Below are 15898 nucleotides of genomic sequence, written 5' to 3'. Positions count from 1 at the left end.
CCGTCTCCCACCCCCTCCTCCTGGAACGCTTACATTCGAAGGGCATTCAGGGTACTGCCGTAGGATGGATATCATCTTTTCTGTCCAACCGTACCCAGGCGGTGTTCACTCCCCCTTTTACCTCAGAAAGTCGCCCGCTTCGGTGGGGAGTCCCTCAGGGCTCCTCGCTGAGCCCGCTCTTATTTAATGTATATTTTTCCCCTCTCTTTGATATCATTGCCCAAACTGGTATAAAAGTCACTTCCTATGCTGATGATATCCAGCTTTTGTTTTCATTTAATAGCATCACCCCTACCACTTTTGATCCCTTAAAAAACTGCCTACGAACAATTGCCCAGTGGATGGATAGTAATTTCCTAAGGTTGAATGCAGGAAAAACGGAGGTTCTTTTTTTCCACCAGCCTACTCCCCTCGATTCTAACATCTGGTGGCCTCTGGATTTAAGCGCCCCTCCTCTTCCTAAAGACTCTGTGAAAAATCTAGGAGTTAGATGGGACTCCAACCTCACATTCTCCCATCAAGTTCACACAGTCTCCGCTGCATGTCTAGCTAAGATCCGAATGATAAAAAAGTACATTCATTTTCTGCCCAGTAATACTAGGAAGATCGTGGTACAGGCGTTAATCACTTCACGTCTGGACTACGCTAATGGCCTGTATACTGGCTTGTCTGCGGGGCTCTGTCATCGCCTCCAGACGGTTCAGAATGCCGCGGTGCGACTGGTTGGCGGTATCCCCCTACGTGAGCACATAGCTCCTCACCGCCGTGAACTTCATTGGCTACCGGTCCACAAAAGGGCAGAATTCAAAGCACTGATCCTAGCTCACCGAGCCTTGCGAGGCAAGGGCTCTGCCTATCTTGCCACGTGCCTGATTCCTTATAACAATTCCAGGACCCTACGCTCCTCTTCAAAAAACCTCCTTACTGTCCCTAGATTTAGGAAAACTCGTTCCGGTGGAAAATCTTTCCCAGTATTGACGGCGGCTCTCTGGAATAAACTACCCAATGCCATCCGGTTGATCAAGGATGAACAGCCTTTTCAGAGAGCCCTAAAAACTTACTTGTTCTGTTGATTGTCATTCTTTTAACAACCTTCCCATGCAGCATGAAGTTACGTAGAAGCGCCGGGACACCCCGTTGGGGTAGCTGTGCGCGATACCAAAATACACCAAATAAATAAATAAGGTAGAAACAGAGAACGGGACCTGCAGCGAGCTGCAGCCACGCAGGGCTCCATCGCGCACGGCCTGAGACTTTTAGTTTGGCCTGGTCTTTCGCGAGCAGGTATCACAATATGGTGCTATAATATTCCAAGTGCTATATTTTGCTAAATCTTTAAACATTCATAACACGGGTTCCCTACTTTGGATTTTTGTCGTTTTGGTGTCATTTTAAAGATAAAAATGTTTACTATTTTCATAAATTGATATTTGGATTTTTAGTATATGTTGTGACTTAATTATTTACTCAATTGATGTTTTTAAATGCTTTACATACCTGTCTTTGATGTTAAGCCTGTCTGCTTGCAGCCAAGCTACCAAGGGTTGAGCATATGAATAATTTTCTAAGACCTATGCTGAGTCCTACTATGTGTTAGTGGCCTAAATGCCAGTGGCGGACCTCCAATTGCCCCTACCAATAGCCCACTTTCCAACAACCACCTTGCCGAATACACTGCGATGGGTATAAGTACGGTAGGGAAAACCATCTAGGGAGCACAACGTGAACTTGGATGAAGCGAACACATCAGGGCATGTACTACCTTTCAAATACACTGCACCTTGCCCACAGAGGTGCCTTGGGCTACCTTAGGGGTAACTAACATGTAAGAAAAGGAAAGGTTAGGGCCTGGCAAGTAGGTGTACTTGCCCGGTCGACATGGCAGTACCAAACTGCGCACACACACTGCAATTGCAGAAATGATTTACATTTAGAAGCTGCTTCTGTGTTGTGGCACAATCAGTGCTTCAAGCCCCCTAGCAGCGTTTGATTTACAGGTCCTGGGTATACACAGTGCACTGTACTAAGGACTGACTGGTAAATCAAATATGCCAATCATGGAATCACCAATTCATTACACAATTTACAGGGAGAGCATATACACTTTAGCACTTATCAACAGTGGTAAAGTGCCAAGGGTCATAAAACCCAAAAAATATAGGTCAGAAACAGAAGGCCGAAAAGCAAACAGTCTAGGGATAAACCCGCTGGATAAGCCAGGTCTAACAAGCAGATTAGAGATTGCAAATCAATAATTGAAGATTTAGTATTTTTCTAAAGAGTAGCTCCGCTATGAGAGTGAGTACAAAAAGTTAGGAATTTGAAATGGTTCAGTACTGGAGGAATGAGAGAACCAGAGAAGCTACTCAGAGAAAGATGCAGTCCCAGAGGTTTTATCTCATTCAGAGATGTTTGTCATAAAGTTTGAGGTTAATGTTGTACCACTATACATTTCTGACTACAGTTCTAGGCTTACCTTGGTGGAAATCCTTAACTTCCAGAAAAAAATCTACGTTCAAAGCTAAAAGGATTCAATTTGGCCTACTACCAAGCAAAAGACAGCTTGCATTTGTGGGTCAAACTGTGTGAATTTCTATTAGTGCTCACATCAGCACTGTAAAACTTTCTCTAGCCTAACACCCTGGTTCTTTCCAACATTTGTTTACTGTACAATATTCAGTTTTTCCTGGCAGATCCACACAATTCCATGCACCTCACTCACTTCCATTTAATTTTAGGTCTTGGCTAGGCAGGGCATGTGCTGTCTCGTCGAGAGAGGCTGTATACACTATTGTGGGGGGAAGCTCCACCCACTTTTCGTCTATGTTTTTCATTGGCTTCAATCTTAAATGCTGCATTTTGATTTGTTTTCATGTTGTTAGTTCCTCCTCCTGACGGCCATGGTGTCATTTGTAGCCTTCCCTGGCTATTGGCCCCTTTACTCCAAAACTATTTATGCCCCTATGTCCCCCCTCCCCTCCTGCAGTCTGTAACTTTTCACCCCCTCCTTCAGCCCCCCACACACCCGTTCGTGCCTTCCTGGACCCCCACCCTCCCATTTCCAATGCAATAGGTTTCGCGTAAAAAAGCGTCCTATTGCATTAAGAAATGCTTGTTTGGCGTGTAATTGGTGGGTCAATTCGCACTCTTTTGTCTTGTACTTCTGACCTGTCCAGACGGCTATGTTGCCCCTGCGTCGTCCAGCAGCCGCTAAACAGACGCTCCTGCGCATGAACAGGAAGGTGTTTAACAGGAGAGCCGGAAAAGAAGCACGCTGCTAATTTCTGAGTGACTGAGCACTGTCACAAGAGGTAACAGTATTCTCCGGAGGTCCCTGCTAGGACCAGTTTGCGGTTATTTTACTCTGCAGTGTCGTCTTCCTCCCCGCGAGAGCCTGCTTAGACTGAGCTGTGACTGAGCTGGGACTGAGGAACGCGGATGGAAACATTCCAAATCCAGCGGGGTTCAGACGTTTAAACTAATACTGTGCAACTGTCCAAATCCCCCACTGCAAGTGAAGTCCTGACTGGTCAGGATGGGCTGCTGGCAAGAGGAGATGTGAAGAGGACGAGTCAGCACTCCCCCAGCACTCTCAATGTATTTGAGAGCTTACGCGCAATAGGGCCAGAGTTCAAGTTTTCTCTACCTTTGTTGTTACGCACTCGTATTCTCTGAAGTATGTTTCAGTTCGTTAAGGTAAATGCGCAGCTAATTTTCAGTTTCCAATGACAAGGGAGCATCGCATACCTGAATAACAAGTGATTCTTTCCTGGGGTGTGCGTTCCAAGAACCTGGTTCCATCACACGGTTCTTCTGACCGCCAATAGGAATCAGATATGCACCGTAATTACTCATATCACTTACAAATTCTTGTGTAATGTCATCTGATCGCTACTTTTGAATTATGTCACTTTTAGTCCTGGTTTTAATGCAGAGTTAAATAAGACTGCAAGTCTCAGAATTTAAAGGAAGATCCTGGGTTGGCTAACTAGACACGATCAGACCTAGGAAACTTGACACCCATGCAAAATGTTAATTTACATAAGCACTTTTAAGGTTTCAGACACTATTTTTTTAAATAAGAAAAAAACGTAGTGAGGGGGTTTACTACTGGCGGTGACAGTGAGTCTTGGAAAGGACAGCATAGACTCGAAGAATCCTGGACAAGTTACAGATAAACTCATGATTGTCCTCCGAGCTCCTAATCTTAACCACACAGCAGCCAACATCCTCGCCGTTATAAACCGTGATGTCATTCCTCAGAGAGTTAGCTTTCTTACATGTTTTGTCCCGAAAAATAAATTTTAGCAAGATGAGGCGTGAACAATGGGGCAGGCAGGCCACTTGTTGTGGGCGAGAAAGTCTTGTGATGTGCATGCATCGCTCCCTCACCCATAAGTGGAACACATGAACTAAACATCACATTTTAACTATTTAGGTCCCTGTCTGACTGCGGCATAGATTAACATGTTACTGAGGTACCTAGAGGCTTTCATGAATAGTTTGGGGCATATTATCAAGGGGGGCAATAGGCACTTTTCGCCGGTTTAGCGGCCGTTTTCGGCCGCTAAGCGGCGAAAATTCTATCGCCCCATTATCAAGCTTTCTCTAACAGCAGTTAGCGACAGCTTGAAGGCCATAGCGAGCGATTTGGGGCCCGCTTTGCACGTCAGCGATATTTATAGCTAATGACATGCAAAGTGGGCGTACCCAAACCGTTAGCGACTGAAAGCAGTCGAAAACATCGCTATCGCCTATTCACAAGGCTGGCGTAGCGATGGAAATATTCTCGCTATCGCCAAAAACTAACGCCTGCTCTGACCAGTTCTTAGCCATGTTATCCAATGGGAGGTGGATAACATGGCTAAGAGCAATTTGTCGCTAATGCGAGAATATCGCTATATTCTCAGCGATATTCTCGCATTACGCCGCTATCGCTGGATATTTTAGCGCAATGGAGAAAAACATTGCCTATAGCATGTTTTCTCCGCTAAAATATCCAGCGATAGCCAGCTATAAAAAAAAGTCGCTAAGTGCATTTAGCGATAAATTTCGCTTGTTGTTGGTAATATGCCCCTTTGTCTTTTATTTGTTTGCTGCAAATATCCAAAAACACCTGTCGTGTGTACAACCTTGCTAATTAGACCCTGCCAACCAATGCCACATTTCAAAAATCTATTTTAACAAAAAGTTGCTTAAGTGGATGTTCAGAATCCCATCACTTTCTGCATCTTTTTCAGACAAGCTTTCTCCAAGGGCACGAATCAGAGTCAGTCCTAGTGGCTGTCACGGGCGGCCTCAGAATTATGCTGGATGTTTACTCCACCTATCTCCTGGTCATGCTGGACCTGTTCGTAGCATTCTTTACTGTCAGGTCACTTTGTGGCGCAGACTCCAAAAATCAGCACCTGGTGACATCGTATTAGAATGGATTGTGGCACTTCTGGCACAGAGGTTGCACATTATCTCTGGAATAGCCTATATTAATGCCCAGTCTTACCTAATACATGTGCTTTCTTTCTGCTTAAATTTGATCATGTGGATACTTAATCTTTGGATTATTTTGAAGCTAAAATCAAGCACAACTACTGATCCAGTCTCATTTGCAAACTGTGCATTGGCGATCGAAAGCTGGTTGGCTGATCATTGAAGAACTCAAACTGTACTTCCTTATCCTGAATAATATATGCTTCATTCTCATAATACTAACAATTATGGACACACATCATCCTCATGGCTACTAAATTCTCCATTTGGATTGCGTAGATGAAATAGGAGACTGTCTCCACAATGCTGAAAAGAGTTCACAAATGCAAATTAACATGCTGCCAGACATTTGAATGTCTATGAATGAAACTTGTAAGTATTTCCATTGACGTCCACAAGGGCAGCATCGGCAACCCAGATAACAAACAAAATCTCTTCTTGAAACACCCCACCACATGGCTGATTTAAAGTTACTTGAAATAATATCTCCCTATTCACATTAGGTCAAATGATCTTCAAGCCAGGCAGTCTACAAACTCAAGACAAAATGAAGGTTGATTTTTCCTACCACATCCAGATTCATTGACATTTACCAAGGGGAAACTCTGACACCAATCCAAAAACACAGAAAAGGTTCATGAAAAACGTAGACAAAACAGCACACTTGTAACCACACAATTTCAACTGATCAAACACGTTCTGGGTATGAAATTCCTCACTATTATAATTCGTAAAATAAACAACCATTAAAAATGCAATAGGTCTAGCCTTTCATTAAGTTAAAGCCATTTGCTATACAATACCATTAGCAGAGCAAAGGGCTTTAACTTAATCAAAGGCGAGACCTACTGCATTTTCAATGCGTGTTCATTATTACAGGTGAGACAGTAACCCACAAAGCATATCGGGCATCCAAATATGAGGTACCCAGCTAGGTTTCCTCCAGGTAATTAAGATGTTATCATATCATATTCCTATATACCGTTGTACTGGATATTTCACTATGCACCAAAATGATCAATTTATGTGGAAAAAATGTATTAGCTTCGTTATAGAAATGAATTAGTAATATCTGCTCAATCAAGGGACTCCAATACATCCAGCCCTTGAACATTCTCTCTTGCGCCACTTAATCAGATGTATTACTTCACTACACTTGTGCTGTCCTCCGACTCCCAAAAGGGCTTGGCTTTCACTTAATGAAACCACAAAAAGACGCCAAGAAATAGTAATCCGTATTAAACTTCAATTTTTAAATAAATTGAAAGGATTATTTAATTTGATTGCATGTGAATTGAGTGCATTCCGAGCAATCATCAGAATCTGGCTTCCAAATTAAAATGTGTACGTAGGAGGATAATTCATATCCCAGATAGCCTCAGAACCGGATTCATTGAATCAGTAAATGTTATTTTATGAATGCAAATACACCTGTGCAAAACACGGTAGGTGGTCAGATTTGCTGCAGTCTTAAGTGTAGGCTTGGAACAAATATTATATTGATCGAAGTTAGCATTTAAAAAATGTATTTGCAATATTGTAACATGCATTTTGACATACATTTTTATGGTTGTTAGCCACTCAATTTGTTCTTAAATGGTCGTCTACTTCAAGTAGAAAAAAAGGTAAAATATGTGCGGAAGGATAACAAAACAAATCTATGTTTGCCAGCATATGAAGGGAAGAGGTTTGAATGTCTAGTTGTGCATTTACCTTAAACACATAGGCTAATGATTCAATACTCTGTAGACAATACTGTCATGCAGTTCCTACTAATCTGTAGGCTCTGCACATTGTTTGGACAACATGAACTAAGGGCTTGGTGCCTAGACCGATTCTGGATACCCCTTGCAGGATATGCTGGCCTATAGACCAGCTAGCTCACAGTGCAACTACAAGCCCCACTAACTTGCCAAGGAGAGAACAGTTTCTGGCAACCACTGTACATGACAGCCCTGACTCCTCAGGAATCGTGGAAACAGTACAGAACCTTTCGCTCAGTTACTCGTGCTCCCTGGTTCTCAGAGAAATATACAGAGAATACACAGTGGGACGTTCTCAATAATATTTAGAGTACCAACATTATTCTTGCATAAAATACATGTGCTGCAATTATTAGAAGACAGAAGCATAAGCACCAAAAGAGTAAACACTACATACATTTCTACCATGGTGCTGGAGCAATAGATATATGCAAGCATATATGCAAAATGGTAATCTAACGTACTCCTACGATGCAAACCCTACCCTAAATGTCCCTAGAGTGTGTATAGGTGTAGAGCCAAGAATACCCCCTAGGGAGGATCTAACACCATTACCTGATGGGAGAGAGTGAATGACCCTGTCATGGTCTCGAGTTGGACACCCCTCACGGAATGTCAGACCTGTGTGTGGTGATTTCTCAGCAGGTAGGGACCTTCGGTGTCAGTCGAAGTGCCTCCTCTACCAATCCATTGGGATACCTATTATTTATAATAAAAAGCAGCCTTCGTGATTTGTGTGCTAGATTAGTGAAGTTATGGATCTGCGGATAGAGCTGTCGCCCTGTGGATGAAAATAGGACAATTTTTGTACCTAGTACATAGAGAGGCTTAGTACATGATGTTCCAGGCATCGTGGCAATGTTGTACGAACCTGGATGTATAAACAAAGTAGTTTCAGAGAAACAAATCCAAAATTGCTGTGCATGCAAATGTGTGCAAAAGGTTACAGCTAAAATGTTATTTTCTACAACAATGTAAGGAATAAGCTGCCTTGCTACATGGGCCTAACTCAGGAATATAACAATACCACAGCAGCTGCCCATCCCCTGCCAAAGTGGTAGGGTGGGCCAGAGGAGGGAGCTGGGAGGGGTCGGGGGGACAAAATAAGAATAAAAAATAAAAAATAACTTACCTGGTCACCACAGCCTCCGCTGTGCACTCCTTGCACTCTTCCTGCTTTGGGCAGGCTGCCAGACTGCACTGCAACCAATCATGATGCTGCATGAAAGCAGCATCCTGATTGGCCTGAGTGCTGCCACTTTGCGCTCCCAGGCAGACTAGGAGCCTGTGCCTGCTTTCTCCAGCCCCAGCCCCCAGCAATGCAGCTGGGGCTGGAGAAAGCTTCACTGCGCACGAGGATTTGGCCGGCTTAAAACGGCCGGCCAGACCCCCATGTGCTGAGAAGGGAAAAGGGAGTGCACTAATACTCCCCCACTACAGTGTCATCCCTCTGAACCCGCAAACAATATTCGTCAGAGTCCTGGGGGTGGGTCCGGGGTGATTAAATTAAAACAATACTAAAACCTGTTTTATTATTGTTTTATTTATGTGAGGTAAATGCAAAAACAACAGTTGATGGACAGAATGCAGAACAATGTCATACATTCACCCCAGTACAGAGATCTGGGCCTAAATCCATCGTTTTTTGCTCACCATGCCATTCCGGTTTGAACCCAGCCATATGCAAATCAGTCTTGAGCCTGTGCCCCATGGGAACAGTCCAGCCCGAACTGCCAAGCCAGGTCCTCCCTGGACTGGAAACAAGCCTCCAAGGAACCGGATTTGGGCTTTCAGCCCTCATCAGCCTGGATAGCTTGACTCCAGTGGCATGGAGAGCACGGGACTCACGTCTGAGCATACCCATTCCACTCGGGGTGACAAATGCAAAACAACAGTTGATGGACAGAATGCAGAACAATGTCATACATTCACCCCAGTACAGAGATCTGGGCCTAAACCCATCGTTTTTTTTGCTCACCATGCCATTCCAGTTTGAACCCAGTCATATGCAAATCAGTCTTGACCCTGTGCCCCATGGGAACAGTCCAGCACAAACTGCCAATTCAGGTCCTCCCTGGACTGGAAACAAGCATCCAAGACCGGTTTCAGGCTTTCAGCCCTCATCAGACTGGATAGCTTGACTCCAGTGGCATGGAGAGCACGGGACTCACATCTGAGCAAACCCGTCCCACACAGGGTGACAAATGCAAAAACTACAGTTGATGGACAGAATGCAGAACGATGTCATACATTGACCCCAGTACAGAGATTTGGGCCTGAATCCATTGTTTTTTTTTCTCACCATGCCATTCCAGTTTGAACCCAGCCATATGCAATCCAGTCTTGACCATGTGCCCCATGGGAACAGTTCAGCCCGAACTGCCAAGCCAGGTCCTCCCTGGACTGGAAACAAGCATCCAAGGACCGGTTTCGGGCTTTCAGCCCTCATCAGCCTGGATAGCATGACTCCAGTGGCATGGAGAGCACGGGACTCACGTCTGAGCATACCCGTCCCACTCGGGGTGACAAATGCAAAAACAACAGTTGATGGACAGAATTCAGAACAATGTCATACATTCACCCCAGTACAGAGATCTGGGCCTAAATCCATCGTTTTTTTGCTCACCATGTCATTTCATTTTGAACCCAGCCATATGCAAATCAGTCTTGACACTGTGCCCCATTGGAACAGTCCAGCCCGAAGTGCCAAGCCAGGTCCTCCCTGGACTGGAAACAAGCATCCAAGACTGGTTTTGGGCTTTCAGCCCTCATCAGCCTGGATAGCTTGACTCCAGTGGCATGGAGAGCACGGGACTCATGTCTGAGCAAACCCATCCCACTTGGGGTGACGAATGCAAAAATAACAGTTGATGGACAGAATGCAGAACCATGTCATACATTCACGCCAGTACAGAGATCTGGGCCTAAATCCATTGTTTTTTTGCTCACCATGCCATTTCAGTTTGAACCCAGCCATATGCAAATCAGTCTTGAACCTGTGCCCCATGGGAAAAGTCCAACCCGAACTGCCAAGCCAGGTCCTCCCTGGACTAGAAACAAGCATCCAAGTACCGGTTTCGGGCTTTCAGCCCTCATCAGCCTGGATAGCTTGACTCCAGTGGCATGGAGATCACAGAACTCACGTCTGGACATTCCCTTCCCACATAGGGTGAACAGCAAAGAAGGCACACAAGATGGTGAACAGCAAAGAAGGCACACAAGATGATGGACGGAATGTTGCACATTGCAAAACATCATCTTGTGTGTTTTTCTGTTCACCCTATGTGGGAAGGGTATGCCCAGACGTAGACCCCGTGCTCACTACGCCACTGGAGTCAAGCTATCCCGGCTGAAGACGGCTGATAATCAGAAACCGGTCCTAGGATGCTTGATTCCGGTCCAGGGAAGACACGACTTGGCAGTTCGGTCTAGACTGTTCCCATGAGGCACGGGGTCAAGACTGATTTGCATATGGCCATGTCGAACTGGGGTGGCTTGGTGAGAAAATATCGTTGGATTAAACCCAGATCTGTTACTGGGGGTGAATGTTTTGCCATTGTGCAACATTCCATCCATCATCCTGTGTGTTTTGTTATTTATGGCTGGTGGCAGGGGGCAGCGCTCCCCGGCCCAAATGGAGGGGCCGCACAGCAATACAGATGAAGTATTAGTCAAACTTGGGAGCTCCACAGAAACTACAAAATATTCAGTTTTCCTCTAAATGGGTATGTTACGCTTCATATGCACCATTATTCTTTTGTCAAGAATCCGATCTTCTGGTTAACTGCATAATAATTCATTATAAATTCTAGCATTTTGTTTGCGCATTTACATACATTGCTGGCAATATAGAGTCGGAGTGAGGTCGCTATCCACATCTTCTCCCATGCATCTCGTCCACCTGATGTCTGACCAATGATACACAGCATCAATACTGTCCCGGCACTAGGACGCTGGAATCTGAATGATGGGTTGCATTTGCGGATGGAAGGCTCGAATTGACTGTGGGCACTGGAAAACACATGGACGGCTTCTGGAATTTGTGGTGGCAGCTGCAGCCATCGACCCTGTTTTGTTTCCTGGCTGTGGTGAAGTGAAAGGTACCTGTAAGACTGGGATGGTGATTTTGAAAGACTTCTCGGTCAAAGGTATGACCGTGCAATGTGGCAAAGGGGGTAGGCAATGCCCGGTGCCTTTGGCAGCGTCTACCCCGACGGTCTACTAACCTCGGAGAGAGGCAGCCATTGAAAGTAGAATCAGAGGGAAAAAACGGGAACTCCAATTCGGTAAGGAGAAAGTAGAGCAGGATAAGAATACCTCCCTACAGAATGTCTGGGAGCCGGGGGATCACAACCCCTAATTGTTAATCTATTTTCCCCTTCTCCACCTGTGGGATTATGACTAGAAAGTAAAAAAGGTCTGGATAAAATACCGGGCTCTCTGGATTTTGGCCTTCTTGAACATATTTCAAATAACCCACCCATTTTTACTCCGGGAGCGAATATAGAGATCCAGGAAAGGCTATCACAAAATGAGGTGACTGTTCTGGAAGCACCGCCAACGGTGGTGACAACTAATAACAACATAGAGATGGCATCTAGGATAAAATCCCTAGCTGAGGCTCTAGTTATGGGCACGAAAATTGGAGAAGGAGGAGACCTGATGTCTCTGGATGTCTGTGCTTTGACAAACAAAAATCCTGAGAATCAGAATCAAAAGGGAAATAGCCCCAAGGGAATATGCTTGACCCCGGATAAAATGGAGACGTTTTATTCACTTACAGATGAGTTTTATATTTGAGATGCAAGCATCTCAGTCTCAAATGTGGAAAGGCCCTCACAGTTAAGCAACAGCAGTGCTCATGAAGACGTGACAGGCTTCACCTAGCAGAGAAGATCTGCTACTAAAAGGGGAAAAAAGATGAGTATGGGGGGAAAAGCCCATTAGAGGCTAGTAACAAGGATACCCTGTGGGAATTAAGATGGGACTACTCAGCCATACAGCTACTGCCTCATGAGCAGAAAGGAGACAAGAAGGAGACATTTGATGCCGGTCAGGAGAATGAGCAGGGGGTACAAGGTGCCAGAAAATCTGGGAATCCCTCTCAGACATTAATCTTGCAATTATTAAAGCACTTTCAGGAGGAAGTGAAGAGCGACAGTCGACAAGCGCGGCTTGCTGCCCAAAAGTATCAAAATACAGTGAGGAAATTTAGTGAAACATGCACTGACATTGCTGAAAGAATATAATTGGTCAATAACTAGACAGAAGTCCTTGAAAATGACAGAGCTGCTTTGAAGACTCAGGGCTCTTCACAGGAGGGGGTATTGACCGATGTTATGTGGAAGTTGGAAGACTATGAAAACAGACAACTTTGTAATAATCTAAGATTGTTGGGGGTACCCGAAGGAGTCAGAGGGAGTGACATTAGAAAGTATGTTGTTGCTCTGTTGATAGGCACCCTCCCTGAACTGCCTTCCTGGGACTGAGATAGGAAGTCCAACACACTCATAGTTGCCCTATGATGCTGACAAGAAAGTCCAGCAATGCTCTGTCCGACCACGCACAGTGTTGGGGTACTTTGGGAATTTTTATTACCGCAATCGGTGTATGAATTGGCATGTCCTAATGCCAAATAAGATTTTGAGGAAATATCTTTTTTTATAAACATGATTGTGCTCATGCTTCAGTGGAAAGAAGAAGGCAACTTAGGCCGCTCTTTACTCCTTTTCAGAAAGTGAGGGCAGTGGGGTACCTACAGAATCCTGAAAGTGGTTTTTCAGGGAGAGAGTTGCAGTTTTACATCAAAGATGCAAGCCTAGGCATATATATATATTTTTTTTAAATTTCAAAAAACTTTATCATTTGTTTGCAATTTACAGCGTATACAATTCCTTTAGCTATCACCATCTTACCATTTACAGTATCTAGGTTGCTTCATAAACAGAACCTTAACAAACGGTTTATTTAGGAACTAAACAAGTTTCCCCCCTTCCACCATGCCCATATAACTGGCACAGTTTCAGCAATACAGACCATCTGGGGAACGGTGAAGTGTGTGGTATAGCAGTATGCAGGTCTGTAGTCCCAGGTTTATGATTTCATTTGTTAACTAGATCGTACGTACAGTTCTTGAGTATTTAGGGTACTACAACATTCATATGTTAGGAAAAAACAAGCCCTTTTCCCATCAACCCAGGCCCTTCGCCCCTCCATGACTGTCCGTCATTAGGGTTCCAGAGTTACAGCCACATCAGAGAGAGCAGAGGGCATTTGACCATGTCCTCCTCCACCCGTGTTCTGCTCTCTTCCTCATTCCGTTCTTTATCCATCTCGTCTCTTGTGCTAAGAGGTATGCAGTCAGGGGACCCCATATATCCTTTGGTCGTGATTTCAGAGGTAAGAGTTCAGCGTAACAATTCAAATGTTCTTGCCAGGTGGTTAAGTCTTGTATCCAGTCTTTGAATTTGGGGGAGCGGCCCCTTCCCCACCTACAGGCAACTCGGCACTTCACAAGAAGAAGGCCCAGCACGAGGAACTTTTTATGTACTGTAATTACACCTTGGATATTGCCCAAGAGCGCTACCGATGGGGTCGGTTGCATCTGTACCCCTATCATGTGTGACATGCCCTCAAACACCAGCCTCCAGTAGTCCAATACCTGTGGACATTGCCATGCCAAATGTATAAAATCTTCCCCCTCCCCTCCACATCTTGCACATTTGTCATTATCCCTCAGGTGAAATTGATGAAGCTTAACAGGAGTATGGTAAAGTCGGTGTAAAAATGTATAATGGATGAGTCTCAGCCTACTGTTAGCTGTAACTGTTTCTGTCTGCAGACAACTAAACTCCCATTGCTCATCACTCAAGGGGACCTCCAGATCCTTATCCCATTCCACCCGAGCGGGTGGGGCATGGGTCGGTGGCGCATTCTGTATGTGTTTGTATAGCAGAGACGTGGCGTGCTTGGGGGGTCCGGGCTGCAACAGTGCGTGTAACTGTGGCAGGGTAGTTGGCTCTATAGGGAATGACCAGGTATCAGTTTTAACACTTTGCTGGAGTCATATGTACATGAAAAGGTACATAGTGGTAGGAGTGTGTGCTCCAAAGAATTGCTCCCTGGAGCGGAACTGTCCTCCAACATAAACATCTCCCCAAGTGGTGTATTGGAGACTATCCAGCAGTCTCCGACATATCCCTTCATATGTAACCTGCAGCAGAGGGTGGCGCATCAAGGGCAAGTTGGGGGAATACATCATTGGGGCCTCTAATCTGCTATCAATTCGTCGCCAAGCAGCAATAGTACAGTCTACCGTTGATGGGTCCTGATCTTTCATTGCAATGAACAGGTAGCCAGATGGTGTGGTCGGGGCCATGTTCCCATCCTCAACTGCCAGATGTGGCATAAAAGGGGTGGATGAAACCAGTAAGCAGCAAAGTGTGCCTGGGCGCAATAGTAGTCGGGTTCAAAATTAGGGACTTCTAATCCTCCTTGGTGATATGGTAACATCAGTGTTGCAAGGTTTAATCGCACTTGTTTCTCTCCCCATATGAATCGTTTTAGTTGCGTTTTGAGCGTGTTAAAGAAAGCCCTCCCAGAGTAATAGGGTATATTAATATATAGGTATAGAAATTTCGGCAGCAGGACCATCTTAATGAGTGATATTCTCCCTGCCATCGAGAGTGGTAGTTGAACCCACCGGGTAATGCTGTTCGCCATCTTATCAATTGCAGTCCTATAATTTGTATGCATAAGTGCATCTTTGTCCCTAGTTATGTGTATACTCAGGTATTTCATTTTGTCATTCTTTCATATTACGGGGTAGTCAAGTTGGTGTGGGATGGTCTTGTTCGTTAGAGGGAAGATTGCTGACTTAGTCCAGTTTATTTGTATACCAAAGGTGGCCCTGAATTTAGTAATTTCCTTCAGTACCGGATTTACATTTTCTTGGATTTTTTTGATGTATAAGGCATATCGTCTGTATACAGTGAAATAAGCATGTCAGGGACTGTCCAGGACTATGTGGGGAACACCGTCAGAGACTTAGGCAAGGACTGAGAACTGGGTTGAAAATTTACACAGGAAGTGGAGTACAGCGCTGCCCAGAATCATACAGGGAGTCAGAGGAGAAAAAGGGATCCAAAGGGAAAGCCTGTACAAGTGAACACGATGGGTAAGACTCAGAAAGGAAGGGCACTTACAAGGCAATTTAGCATTCAGAATAACTACACCCAGGATGAATGTGCAAGACATATATATATAATATAACATTAACAACAAAGGGGAGTGTGGGGTAAAGCACTCAGGAGCTCCACATGATAAAACTGAAGCTCAGTTTCTCACCCACAATTGCTGTTACAGATACTGACTGCAAATACCCACATATATGATGTGCATGCAAAGGCAGGGTCTGTGAAGCTTTTACCTATGGTGATGTTATAAATGCAACTCAAAGACAATACTCACAGTGAAAAAGAAACACCACCTAGATAGTCAGTTGTGCCCACGGATCCTGGCAATCAAACAGGAACACGCAAGGCAGTAACAGCAAGGGGGTAGAACTAAACACAAGCACAATAGACAAGGAGCTAGCAAGGAGGAGTGCTTAACGGGAAAGGAAGGAAATCACAGGGCACACTTGGCAG

This window comes from Lissotriton helveticus, chromosome 6, assembly GCF_964261635.1.
Source record: "Lissotriton helveticus chromosome 6, aLisHel1.1, whole genome shotgun sequence".
NCBI classification, from domain to species: Eukaryota; Metazoa; Chordata; class Amphibia; order Caudata; family Salamandridae; genus Lissotriton; species Lissotriton helveticus.
Note: the sequence above shows the minus strand (reverse complement) of the source record.